General features: G+C 42.0%; 1 protein-coding gene across 3 annotated transcripts in view; it reads left to right on the top strand.

The window, feature by feature from the left end:
- Positions 1 to 14,297, top strand: part of LOC106599585 (chromodomain-helicase-DNA-binding protein 7) — a 60,656-nt gene that overhangs the window by 5,951 nt on the left and 40,408 nt on the right. The window lies entirely within an intron of this gene.

The following is a 14,297-nucleotide window of genomic DNA, read 5'->3' as shown; positions in this document are numbered from 1 at the left end:
CATCTCACTAGATTAGTGTAAAGTAGGTCCTTCCTCTGCATTGAGTGTATATGATCATACGATCATTTCAAATCAGTGTACAGAACATTAGAGGAACTTTCTACAATTGAGTTTGCCCCCCGCCGTCAGAACAGCCTCTTCGTCAGGGCATGGACCCCACAAGGTGTTGAAAGCGTTCCACAGGGCTGTTGACGCACTATCCATGTAGACTCCAATGCTTACCATAGTTGTGTCAAGTTGGCTGGATGTCATTTGGGTGGTGGACCATTCTTGAAACACACAGGAAACTGTTGAGTGTGAAAAACCCAGCAGCGCTGCAGTTCTTGACACTCAAACCGGTACGCCTGGCACCTACTACCATACCCTGTTCAAAGGCACTTAAATCTTGTCTTGTCCATTCACCCTCTGAATGGCGCACATACACAATCCATGTCTCAAGGCTTAAAAATCCTTGAACCTGTCTTCTCCCCTTCATCTATACTGATTGAAGTTGATTTAACAAGTGACATCAGTAAGGGATCATAGCTTTCACCTGGTCAGTCTGTCATGGAAAGAGCTGGTGCTCCTAATGTACACTCAGTGTAGGTGAAAGCAATACAGCAAAAGACAAGGGCTCGCGTTGACCTGTCCAGGGCTGTCAGTACAGCAGTAGAAAAGGAGACGCCATTCATGACTTGAGTCCTACCGCAGGAGTGGGATGAAGTTGCCCCTACACTGATCTAAGGCCAGTTTTGTGTTCTGTTAGACGGTCCTCAGGAAGTACAGTCAGAAATCATTTGCCCTGAGGGAGCGTGTCATAAAACCAATAGGTTAAAGGCCTCCGCCTGCTTCCAATCTGAAACAGTTTGGAAGAGTTTGTATAAATGAATTACAGTATTTTGTGATGTTTTGGACTTCGGCTGTTGGGGGCACATTTTTCTCTAAATGCAAGCTGTTCGGAGCCGAAGTCTATGCCCCTTCGTTGGTGATAGGGTGACAGTAGGGATGCTTAAATCATCTCATTCAACGAGAAATGCCTTGTTTTCATACACATTCTTTCATTGAGATACAGTAGTTAGACTAAGATCTCCTCTGCAAAAATGTTAATTAATGACAGCTTATTAATGACACGCGTTATTTTAGTTTAATTTTAACTTTTGCGGGGAGCGTATACTGGCTACGGCATCTCAATATGAACAAACAAGCACACTTGTTCGGCTAGCCAATTTTGGCTAGGCGCCAGCCAAACTGAAGCGTGCTGACGTCTTAACCTCGCCTGGAGGCTTCAGCCTTTAACTGTGCATGGGTAGCCCCTGCACCACCTCCCACCCAGTCGCACTCACAGCCACTGACTGAATACTTTTCAGCATGGTTGGGTTGGTGGTCTCTCTGGAAAATTATTTAGCTCTCTGGGAGGCCCGGGAATCCTGTAATTGATTCTTCTTAATGGAAGGATGGAGGTTTTAACTGTTCTCCATGGAAACTGTTAAACTTATAGTAAGACCAACTTTCAACATGGTATTTGTGGTGCCAATTGAATTGCTCAGTAGTCTGTTTTAAAGCAGAGACTAGTAGAATTCAGTTCTACTGTATCTTAGTCTATGCTGCTCTGACATTGTTCATCCATATATTGATATATTCTTAATTCCATCCCTTTGCTTAGATTTGTGTGTACTGTTAGATATTACTGCACTGATGGAGCTAGAAACACAAGCATTTCGCTACACCCGCAATAACATCTGCTAAACATGTGACCAATTAAATTTGATTTGTTTAGTCATCTCAACATATAAAAAAATGTGCAGGAGCAAACTTGGGATACATTTTTAGTATGACCTAGCCCGTTTTTAGTATGACCTAGCCCGTTTTTAGTATGACCTAGCCCATTTTTAGTATGACCTAGTATGACCTAGCCCATTTTTAGTATGACCTAGCCCATTTTTAGTATGACCTAGCCCATTTTTAGTATGACCTAGCCCATTTTTTAAAAAATGTGTTAGATGCGTATAACCTGTAAATGCACTCTAAGCACATTCTAGATGATTTGCAAACAAGACTCTTCCAGGAAAAATGGCACATGCAAACTACAGTACAGTTTGGGGGATTGTTTCAGACCGAATTTATGGAACGACAAATTCATGAATTGAGCCATTCATACAAACATTCCCTCTGCCATGGACTCCAGGCAGGAAAAGATGAAACCTTCCAAAGCTCAACTTCTCTCCCCACGTCTTTCCTCTTAACTTCGTCTCTCTCGCTCTTCCCCTGTCCCTCTGTAATTTTTTTCTGCTGAGCCAGACATCCCTGACAGGAAGTTAAAGCCCCCCCCCACCCCTTCATTCCCACACGCCAGTGTCAAGGCCACATGCATGGCTGCTGCCCCCAGGCCTGCTACGGGCCATCCCAAAAGCCCCAGGGGTGAGTGGTTAGGGGGGAGCTGCAGCAGGTCCCGCTGCCGGTGGGCAGCCAGTCAGACGAGGGGTGCCAAAGAGGAAGGCAAGGTGCCGCCATTCCCTGGGAGTCAAGTTCTGCTGAATATATTACTGACGACCTTTTGTATTCCCCAGAATACTCCTCCCATCTGCCCCACTCTTGACCAAGGAAAGGCCTCGGAGTTGGACCGTGATTTTTTTCGGGAGATATTAAGCCCACGTTTAAAGCGGAGAGCAGATTGCATAAACAGAACTCCTTCCTGTTTTACCCCTCCCTGCTCTAGACAAGTGAAAGTCCATTAACCTCTTAAATGTAATGGCAAAATGTAGATTTCTGCCTAAATAGACATACCCAAAAGTAACTGCTATTCATGTACATGATTCTGACAATGGAAAAACTGGATATATTTGGAAAGAAGAAATCTAGGCGACTATGAGGAAATGATCAGAAGACAGGAGTTATATAGTTTAGAATACACAAGATCAAGCACACTCACAATTTATTTTTATTTTGAAAGTCATCTTTCATTGAAAAGCTATAAGTGAATATTGATGACTAGACCTGGAAACACATCAGATGGCTTCTACAACATGTGAACAATATCAGAGAAAAATGAGATTGATAGACCTAACAACTAGAAAAGGGATTGACGGACCTAACAACTAGAAAAGGGCAGATGTTTTAGTAAGTGGTGTCAGGTGTGGTCACGGGACGTGTCCAAGTCTCCCGAAACCTCTCCAAAGTGGCTTATGTCTGTAAAATAGATCATTCCAGTGCTATCAAATATTTGCATTCCCTAAATGCTATTTGTTCAGTATAGAAACACTATCTCTACCATACCAACCTCTCAAACATTGTGGTGGTGTCGGGGGACATTAACCTCTCCAAAGTGCCTGAATGTTTAGCCTAGGCATATCCATATCCAATTAGCCTAGGCATATCCAACAAAAACAATAGAAATGCAACAGATATATCTAAAAATGTCTTACCGAACACTTGGTTACACGTGTCCTTTGCAAAAATAGAAATAAGCTGATCTGTTTACAAATGGCATTTGTGTTAGTTTTACATCCCAGGTGTAGATTAGCTTTCACTTTCACCATAGCTTGTGCCTGTCGTGATTAGAGGTCGACCGATTAATCGGAATGGCCAATTTTAATTAGGGCCGATTTCAAGTTTTCATAACAATCGGTATTTTCGTCCACTGATTTTTATAAATGTTTTATTTTATTTATAATTTTTTTCTTAAAAAAATGTACACCTTTATTTAACTAGGCAAGTCAGTTAAGAACACATTCTTATTTTCAATGATGGCCTAGGAACAGTGGGTTAACTGCCTTGTTCAGGGGAAGAACGACAGATTTTTACCTTGTCAGCTTGGGGATTCAATCTTGCAACCTTACGGTTAACTAGTCCAACACTCTAACCACCTGCTTTACATTGCACTCCACGAGGAGCCTGCCTGTTATGCAAATGCAGTAAGAAGCCAAGGTAAGTTGCTAGCTAGCATTAAACTTATCTTATAAAAAAGAATCAATCATAATCACTAGTTAACTACACATGGTTGATATTGCTAGTTTATCTAGCCTGTCCTGCGTTGCATATAATCGATGCAGTGAGCATTTGCGAAAAAGGACTGTCGTTGCTCCAACGTGTACCTAACCATAAACATCAATGTCTTTCTTAAAATCAATACACAAGTATATATTTTTAAACCTGCATATTTAGCTAAAAGAAATCCAGGTTAGCAGGCAATATTAACCTCTTACATCTAGACGTTCCGCTAGCGGAACACCTGCTCCAATATCCAATGATGGGCGTGGCGCGAAATACAAATTCCTCTAAAATCCGAAAACTTCCATTTTTCAAACATATGACTATTTTACAGCATTTTAAAGACAAGACTCTCGTTAATCTAACCACACTCTCCGATTTCAAAAAGGCTTTACAGCGAAAGCAAAACATTAGATTATGTCAGCAGAGTACCCAGCCAGAAATAATCAGACACCCATTTTTCAAGCTAGCATATAATGTCACAAAAAACAAAACCACAGCTAAATGCAGCACTAACCTTTGATGATCTTCATCAGATGACAACCCTAGGACATTATGTTATACAATGCATGCATGTTTTGTTCAATCAAGTTCATATTTATAACAAAAAACAGCCTTTTTACATTAGCATGTGACGTTCAGAACTAGCATACCCCCCGCAAACATCCGGTGAATTTACTAAATTACTCATGATAAACGTTCACAAAAAACATAACAATTATTTTAAGAATTATAGATACAGAACTCCTCTATGCACTCGATATGTCAGATTTTAAAATAGCTTTTCGGTGAAAGCACATTTTGCAATATTCTCAGTAGATAGCCCAGCCATCACGCCTAGCCATTTAGACACCGACCAAGTTTAGCCCTGACCAAACTCCGATTTACTATTACAAAAGTTTGATTACCTTTGTTGTCTTCGTCAGAATGCACTCCCAGGACTGCTACTTCAATAACAAATGTTGGTTTGGTCCAAAATAATCCATCGTTATATCCAAATAGCGGCGTTTTGTTCGTGCGTTCCAGACACTATCCGAAATGGTAAATCAGGGTCGCGAGCATGGCGCAATTCGTGACAAAAAAATCTAAATATTCCATTACCGTACTTCGAAGCATGTCAACCGCTGTTTAAAATCCATTTTTATGCCATTTTTCTCGTAAAAAAAGCGATAATATTCCGACCGGGAATCTCCTTTTAGGTAAACAGAGGAAAGAAAACAAAGCTTTCGGTCGACGCGGGCACGAGCCTGAGTCTCACAGTACTGTAACCAGCCACTACCCAAACGCGCTACTTTGTTTCAACCAGAGCCTGCAAAGCCACGATTCAGCTTTTTGCCGCCTTCTGAGAGCCCATGTGAGCCGTAGGAAGTGTCACGTAACAGCAGAGATCCTCTGTAATGGATAGAGATGGCAAAGAAGGCCAAGAAATGGTCAGACAGGGTACTTCCTGTACAGAATCTTCTCAGGTTTTGGCCTGCCAAATGAGTTCTGTTATACACAGACACCATTCAAACAGTTTTAGAAACTTTGGAGTGTTTTCTATCCAAAGCTAATAATTATATGCATATTCTAGTTTCTGGGCAGGAGTAATAATCAGATTAAATCGGGTACGTTTTTTATCCGGCTGTGAAAATACTGCCCCCTATCCATAACAGGTTAACCAGGTGAAATTGTGTCCTTCTCTTGCGTTCATTGCACGCAGAGTCAGGGTATATGCAACAGTTTGGGCCGCCTGGCTCATTGCGAACTGATTTTACGCAATTATGACATAACATTGAAGGTTGTGCAATGTAACAGGAATATTTAGATTTAGGGATGCCACCCGTTAGATAAAATACGGAACGGTTCCGTATTTCACAGAAATAAACGTTTTGTTTTCGAGATGATAGTTTCTGGATTCGACCATATTAATGACCTAAGGCTCGTATTTCTGTGTTATTATTTTATAATTAAGTCTATGATTTGATAGAGCAGTCTGACTGAGCGATGGTAGGCACCAGCAGGCTCGTAAGCATTCATTCAAACAGCACTTTCGTGCGTTTTGCCAGCAGCTCTTTGCTATGCTTCAAGCATTGCGCTGTTTGACTTCAAGCCTATCAACTCCCAAGATTAGACTGGTGTAACCGATGTGAAATGGCTAGATAGTTAGCGGGGTGCGCGCTAATAGCGTTTCAAACGTCACTCGCTCCGAGACTTGGAGTAGTTGTTCCCCTTGCTCTGCATGGGTAACGCTGCTTCGAGGTTGGCTGTTGTCGATGTGTTCCTGGTTCGAGCCCAGGTAGGAGCGAGGAGAGGGACGGAAGCTATACTGTTACACTGGCAATACTAAAGTGCCTATAAGAACATCCAATAGTCAAAGGTATATGAAATACAAATCGTATAGAGAGAAATAGTCCTATAATTCCTATAATAACTACAACCTAAAACTTCTTACCAGGGAATATTGAAGACTCATGTTAAAAGGAACCACCAGTTTTCATATGTTCACATGTTCTGAGCAAGGAACTTAAACTTTAGCTTTCTTACATGGCACATATGGCATTTTTACTTTCTTCTCCAACACTTTGTTTTTGCATTATTTAAACCGAATTGAACATGTTTCATTATTTATTTGAGGCTTAATTGATTTTATTGATGTATTATATTAAGTTAAAATAAGTGTTCATTCAGTATTGTTGTAATTGTCATTATTACAAATAAACAAACAAAAATCGGCCGATTAATCGGTATCGGCGTTGAAAAATCCTAATCGGTCGACCTCTAGTCGTGATAGTCTTTGAAGCAGTCCCTCTGCCAGGAAACAAAAGGCGTACTGGTATGTTTTGTGCAAAACTTGCAGTTTTTCCTTTTCTCTTGTGGTATGTGTGTTGGATAATGATGCTCACCTTGAGCGGGGGGGGTCTTGTGATGGTTGTGAGGTTGCTTTGGGCCCCTAATTCAGCCATTTCCAACACCAGCTGCTCTCAGAAGGCCAACTGGGAGAGACGGGTTTGACCTTTTGCTTTGGACATCTGCTTGTGGAGAATGAAAGCATTTACTGTTGTAAAGTCCACAAAGTGGTAAAAAAAAAAGCCTTATACAATTTCCTGGTCTGGTGGAGGACCTAGAGGACCTGGTAGTAGCTTATCAGAGCGTCATATAGATTGACAACCCCCATGCTGGCATTGTAGTCCTTCACAGAAACGGGGACATTCTTCCTCACCCATGCCCCATTGGCATTTTTCACCCTCCTTGAGACATGGTTGTTATTGAATGCCTTATGCTGTGTGGTGAACGTGGTTACTTCCCTGGTGTCCTTCCATTTAACAAAAAGTGGCATGTTAGTCCTGATCCAACGTATGGTCCCCCTCGCCGCTGTCTTTGTCATGTCGTTTACCTTGGTCTTGGGGAAACCAGTTCTGTTATGACATGGTGCCACAAGCCCCTATTTTATTTCTCAAGAGGTCTATGAAAAGTGGATGTAGAACCATCAGACAGGATGATTGACACAGCAGTGGGGGAGTGAAGACCTTGACCGGCAGGGGGGGCTTGCTGGGGAGGGCTGGCTCCCAAACATCATCTAAATCCTCTACATCCTCCACTCTGTGGTGAATAAAATAAAGCGATATATTGTTGTAAGACACAGAATTACAGATGACTAAATTTACAAAACGACATTACTGTAAAGTAAAAACACCAAGCCTAAGCTAAATCTGTACAGTGACTCACATCGGTGTGAAGGACACACACAATGCAAACAGTAACACTTTGGAGACAAAGGCAGAGGTGAGAACCACAAATAAACAGTGGCCATGAGAGTTTAATGGCCTCTCCAAAGTTACAAGGATGAAACTTAGAACAGTGAACTAATATGAAACACATAGAACTACTTTGGAATTGTATAACATTGAAATTACTTGTTACATAGGCCTAATGTAAACTAAATCCAAAGCACAAAAAGCAGACAATTTATAAAAAATGAAATACATGTATTGAATTAGCAATATAAAGGCAAATAATTTTTCTTATAGGTCTTAAAGTGAATCCAATCCTTCTAGAAAGCAATCTTCATCGGCCATGTCGAAATCCTCATGATCTGTGGAGTCCCGTCTTTCGGTGTTTATGCTTCACAACGCTAACTGAAATGTAGGTAGCAGCCATTTTGAAATGAGGTCATTGTCTCGGCCTGCCCTTATATATTCGTATACCCATATATGGTAGTAAGTCACGCAAGATTTTGAAGGCACAGATTAATAGCCAAGATACTCAGCTTTCTACAGATACTCTGCTTTTGCAGATAGGGGCTACCGTTCTCATACCAGACTGAATTGGAAAAAAAAAAAAAATGGGGACCCCAAATATGGGGACTTTTCAGAGAAAGGCAGCCGTGTGTGAAATAACCAGATTCCCCTCATGCAAATAACAGCCCAAACATTCTGCTCAGTCCCCCCTGCCTCCCTTCTCAACCCCCCCAACTTCTCACATCTATTCACACTCACACTCTGTGCGATTAGCCACAACAGACATCCCTACCCTCCTTGTGGGGGGTAGTAGTAGAGGGAGTTTAGTAGATTGGAGAGGGAGGGCGTTAGGATAGATAAAAGGATAGCTGGTGGTAAGGTGTGCCTCTGGAGTGCTGGCCTCTGGCTGGGGCATGATGTGCCACCTGTACTCTGAGGGAGGGAGACACCCCAGGTGGTTATACCAGGCCAGTCCACAGGGACACCACTGAATCAGATAGCCCTGGATTAGTGGGACCAAGACATTGAGAGCTCTGAGGCATTTTACTCATGTTTTATGTATAATTTAATGTCTAAAAATAGGACCCCTGTGACCATTACTTTTGAAATAGAAGTGTGGTTAGCTTTTGGAAGTTACAATGGCAGTGTTCAAGTTTATTCAATTGGGACTGCCTTAAGTAGGCTATAGATAAAAGAGAGCAGACAGTTAAGTATGACAATTCATCTTGAAATGTTGACAGTTTGGTTAGGACATGTCAGTCATTTGTCAGGTACCCAATTAGTAACGCTAAACTTGTTTTCAGATTCTTTTGAGTTGTTTTCAACATGCCAAGTGAAAATGACTTGGTGTCATATTCCATAAGCAGCGGTCTAGCCGGGCAGCGGTCTAGCCGGGCGGCAGCGGGGTCTAGCCGGGCAGCCAACAAACTTGGACCACCGCTCTACTTGTAATATATCAGTAGTAGATAGCCAGTTCTACTAACCCACTTCAAATGAAATCCTTGAACAGTCTGCACCAACCTGTTTAGATGCCCTGCAGTGAAACTATTCTCATAGTTAAGCTTGTTTGCCACTCGCACATACATTTACATAATTAGTGTTATCATTAAAGCTAAAGAACATAAGCCGTCATTAGCTTAGGGTGTTTATGAAGTGAGAAGTAGGCTAGTTGCTGTCACATAAAATTAAGTGGCTGAAATGAACCCCCTCCTTTTCAGTGTCAAATATTCTAATTTCTTGAGCACACTCCAAAATGTGTAAACAAACGCCACTGAATGCTACTGGAGAACGTCGTATAGGGCTCCTGGGTGGCGCAGCGGTCTAAGACACTGCATCTCAGTGCTGAAGGTGTCACTACAGACCCTGGTTTCCATTGCATGCTGTATCACAACCGGCCATGATTGGTAGTCCCATAGGGCGGCACACATTTGGTTTGGCTAGGGTAGGCCGTCATTGTAAATAAGAATATGTTCTTAACTGACTTGCCAAGTTAAAGGTACAATAAAAATAGGCCTGTTTAGAAAGGTGTGAACAAGAGCATTTGGAAAGCAGATCTTCTCTACCTTTCCTACTAGGAAAATAGTCTGTTGCTTTTGCTCTTTTGTTCTGACTTGAATCATTCCTTTGTATATAAACACATACTGATACAGTGCAGTTTGGGATACATGTGGTGTCAGGTTTTCCTCATTTGAATTTTCAATGTTCTTCCTAGTCCTCTCGCAATCTAAACTGCATAAAAACACGAGCACTGTGAGAGTAGCTAAAGGGGAGGCCAACTGTTTTGAATTATCCCTAATCACGTATAATTAGAAGCTTGTCTGTTTGTCACTGTTGCTTGTGTCAATAGCAGCACAGCCGTTGGGCGTGCCAGCCAGCCTTCAAAACAAAACAGCAGTGCACATTTTATGAAGACCTGTGGTCACGCTAGCTGGAACTTTCAACTTCCCTTCCTTCCCCACACTGTCTACCTTCTATACATGGTCATGGCTATGTTCTGATAGTATTTCTAATGAAAGGCTGTTATTATGATGGTATTAGTGTGAAAGCAAAAATGGTATCGTATGTGACATTGTCAGCTCACCACCCCACGAGCAGGAAATGTCTCCTGGTCACATTTTGGGGATTGCCTGGACAAATGTCTCTTCAGCCAAACCAACAAGATAGCAGGGGGGAAATAACTAGCCCACTCTGTCTATTGTTCTTTCACTTGCTACATTCAATTTTGTGACTAGTTCATGTACAATGGTAGTTAGAGACAGCTGTCGACTAGTAGTTATGGTTTGGGTAGTTAGTGTCTTTGGAAAGTATTCAGACCCCTTGACTTATCCACATTGTTACATTACAGCCTTATTCTAAAATGGATTAAATGAAAAAGAATCCCCAGCAATCTACACACTACCCCATAATGACAAAGCAAAAACTGTTTTTTTAGAGCTTTTGGCAAATGTATTAAAAATAAAAAACGTAAATACCTTTATTTACATAAGTATTCAGACCCTTTTCTATGTGGCTCGAAATTGAGCTCTGGTGCATCCTGTTTCTATTGATCATCCTTGATGTTTCTACAAATTGATCCACCTGAGGTCAATTCAATTGATTGGACATGATTTGGATAGGCACACACCTGTCTATGTAAGGTCCCACAGTTGACAGTGGATGTCAGAGCACAAACCAAGCCATGAGGTCGAAGGAATTATTCGTAGAGCTCCGAGACAGGATTGTTTCCAGGCACAGATCTGGGGAAGTGTACCAAAAAAATGTCCGCAGCATTGAAGGTCCCCAAGAACACAGTGGCCTCCATTCTTAATGGAAGTTTGGAACCACCATGACTCTTCCTAGAGCTGGCTGCCTGGGAGAGAAGGGCCTTGGTCGGGGAGGTGACCAAGAACCCTATTATCACAGAGAGCTCCAGAGTTCCTCTGTGGAGATGGGAGAAGCTTCCAGGAGGACAGCCAGTAAAGGGCAGTTTGCCGAAGGCAGCTAAAGACTCTGACCATGAGAAACAAGATTCTCTGGTCGGATGAAACCAAGATGAAAATCTTTGTCCTGAATGCCAAACAACGACCCTTACATGCTGACCAGACCGGACACGGTGCGTGTGCTGCTAAATAAATGTACACTTACATATTATTCAATTATTGCACCCACACTGCTCACGTAGCCAGGCATGAAAATATGACTTGCTTCTATTTGTGATGCTCAACACTCTCTCAAATCTCCTCATTGGTTTTTAGGAGTGTATATACCCACGTGGGTGATTTTGCAAGATGAACTGAGGTCCAGAATCCAGTTGTTGTGGTAATGCACCTTAAAGTTGGTTGCCAACCACCATAAGAATAAGACGAAGGTTTACTGCTTTATCTGTGGATTCATTGTCGGAGTAAAGGACCTTGTGCGTTTCAGGTAAAATGACAACCCGAAGTTTATATCCATGGACAAATTAGCTAGCAACAGCAAGCTAGCTAAATTGCCATAAATGTTTAATGCTTTTCGACCTGTCCCCAAATTAATATAGTTGGTTCAGAATTTTGTATATTTCAACCTGTGTGTCCTGATGGTGTCTGGTGTGGGGGGACAAAATCAACCTGTGTGTCCTGATGGTGTCTGGTGTAGGAGGACAAAATCAACCTGTGTGTCCTGATGGTGTCTGGTGTGGGGGGACAAAATCAACCTGCATGTCCTGATGGGGTCTGGTGTGGGGGGACAAAATCAACCTGTGTGTCCTGATGGTGTCTGGTGTGGGGGGACAAAATCAACCTGCATGTCCTGATGGGGTCTGGTGTGGGGGGACAAAATCAACCTGCATGTCCTGATGGGGTCTGGTGTGGGGGGACAAAATCAACCTGCATGTCCTGATGGGGTCTGGTGTGGGGGGACAAAATCAACCTGCATGTCCTGATGGTGTCTGGTGTGGGGGGACAAAATCAACCGGCATGTCCTGATGGCGTCTGGTGTGGGGGGGACAAAATCAACCTGCGTGTCCTGATGGGGTCTGGTCAGCATGTAAGACAACGCAGGAGTGGCTTCTGGACAAGTCTCTGAATGTCCTTGAGTGGCCCAGACTTGAACCTGATCAAACATCTCTGGAGAGACCTGAAAATAGCTGTGCAGCGATGCTCCCCATCCAACCTGACAGAGCTTGAGAGGATCTGCAGAGAAGAATGGGAGAAACTCTCCAAATACAGGTGTGCCAAGGTTGTCGCGTTATACCCAAGGAAGACTCAAGGTTAGAATCGCTGCCAAAGGTGCTTCAACAAAGTACTGCGTAAAGGGTCTGAATACTTATGTAAATTTGATTTTTATTTCTTATAAATTAGACATTTTGCAAAACCTGTTTTTGCTTTGTCATTATGTGTAGATTGAAATAAGCCTGTAACCTAACAATGTGGATGAAATCAAGGGGTCTGAATACTTTCCTAAGGCGCTGTATGAGTGCACCACACATAGTCTAACCCCAGGAGAGAAAGTGTTGGTCTGGTTGTTAGTGGGGGTGCCTCCTAATGTTTCCTGCATTAGGGCATGCCCGACTGCCCACTCGCACCTCGCCACACACTCATCGGTCGGCACCCAGCCCGCTGACTGAACTCCATCTTTCTCTCATTGCACCTCTCGCTGGCTCCCTCCCCTATTTATATTTATTTTATTTAACCTTTATTTAACCAGGAAAGGCTCATTGAGATTTGAAATCTCTTTTTCTTTTTTTTGAAGAGCGTCCTGGTCAAGATAGGCAGCACCAAGTCATTACACAATTACAGACAGACAACATGCAAAACTACAAGTAATCTAGTAAACCATATAACAAAATCATAAAACAGCAAATTAAAAACATTGACAGGTCAGGGAATCAGTCTCAAAATCCCTCACCAGTGATTTGAAAAACACCAATCGGGACAAGTTCTTCCAGTTTAAAAGTATTTTGTAAGGTGTTCCAAGACAATGAGTACATAAAAGCCCTTTTACCAAATTCAGTTTGGATATTTGGAACAGTTAGCAGGATAAAGTCCTGTGAACGAAGAGAGTACCCAACACATTTCTGAACTATAAAATTTCCCAAATAAAATGGTAGCAAACCCAAAATGGCTTTGTAAATAAAAGTATACCAGTGACTGAGCCTATGAGTGACTAGAGACGGCCAGCCAACCCTGGTATATAAAGTGCAGTGGTGCGTAAGGGTTTTGCAGTTTAAAATAAATCTCAAAGCACCATGGTAAAGGGTGTCAATTGATCTCAAACACTGAGTGGAAGAATTCATATAAAATATCCCCATAGTCTAGTAAAGGCATAAATGTAGCTCATACTAGCCTCCTCATGGCTTCAAAAGAAAAACAGCCCTTCTTCCTAAAATAAAATCCAAACTTCAGTAAAAAAAATTATAAGTTCTTGAATATGCAATTTTAAGAGGCCGTCATCAATTAAAATTCCACGATATTTGAGGTTACAGTCTCTCATTGCCCTGACCGGTAGTAATAGGTGAAAGGTTCAGAGATCTATTTCTTGCTTCAGAAAATAGTTAGTTTTGTTAGTATTGAGGATGAGCTTCAATTGACACAAGGTTTGTTGAACAGTATAAAAAGCAGTTTGCAAGTTCTGGAAAGCTTTTGTGAGAGACGAGGCACAACAATAAATAACAGTATCAGCATAAAAGTGAAGTTGCGCATTTTGCAAGTTTGTCTTATTTATATAAATAGTGAATAAGAGGGGACCAAGTACAGAGCCCTGGGGCACACCATTACAGACAGACATGAGCCCATCAAATTGAGTGCACTGAGTTCTATCACAGATAGTTAACAAACCATGCAACTGCATGCTCCGAAAGACCTACACAACAATCTCTGCCTCACTATAGCATGATCAACGCTATCAAAAGCCTTAGAGATCAATAAAAAGTGAGACGCAGTGCTGTTTTTTTGTCAAGGGCTTCAATGATATCATTTAAAACCTTCATGGCTGCTGTAATTGTGCTATGCTTCTTCCTGAAGCCAGATTGGTACGTTGATAGTATATAACTATTTTAACTCTTTTAGCCGTTCACTTACAAGGGTTTCAAGTATTTTCTCCAGGGGTGACAGCTTTGAGATTGGCCTAATAATTACTTAAAAGGGTTGGATCTTC

This window comes from Salmo salar, chromosome ssa03 (genome assembly GCF_905237065.1).
Source record: "Salmo salar chromosome ssa03, Ssal_v3.1, whole genome shotgun sequence".
NCBI classification, from domain to species: Eukaryota; Metazoa; Chordata; class Actinopteri; order Salmoniformes; family Salmonidae; genus Salmo; species Salmo salar.
This window is presented reverse-complemented; position numbering and strand designations above follow the sequence as displayed.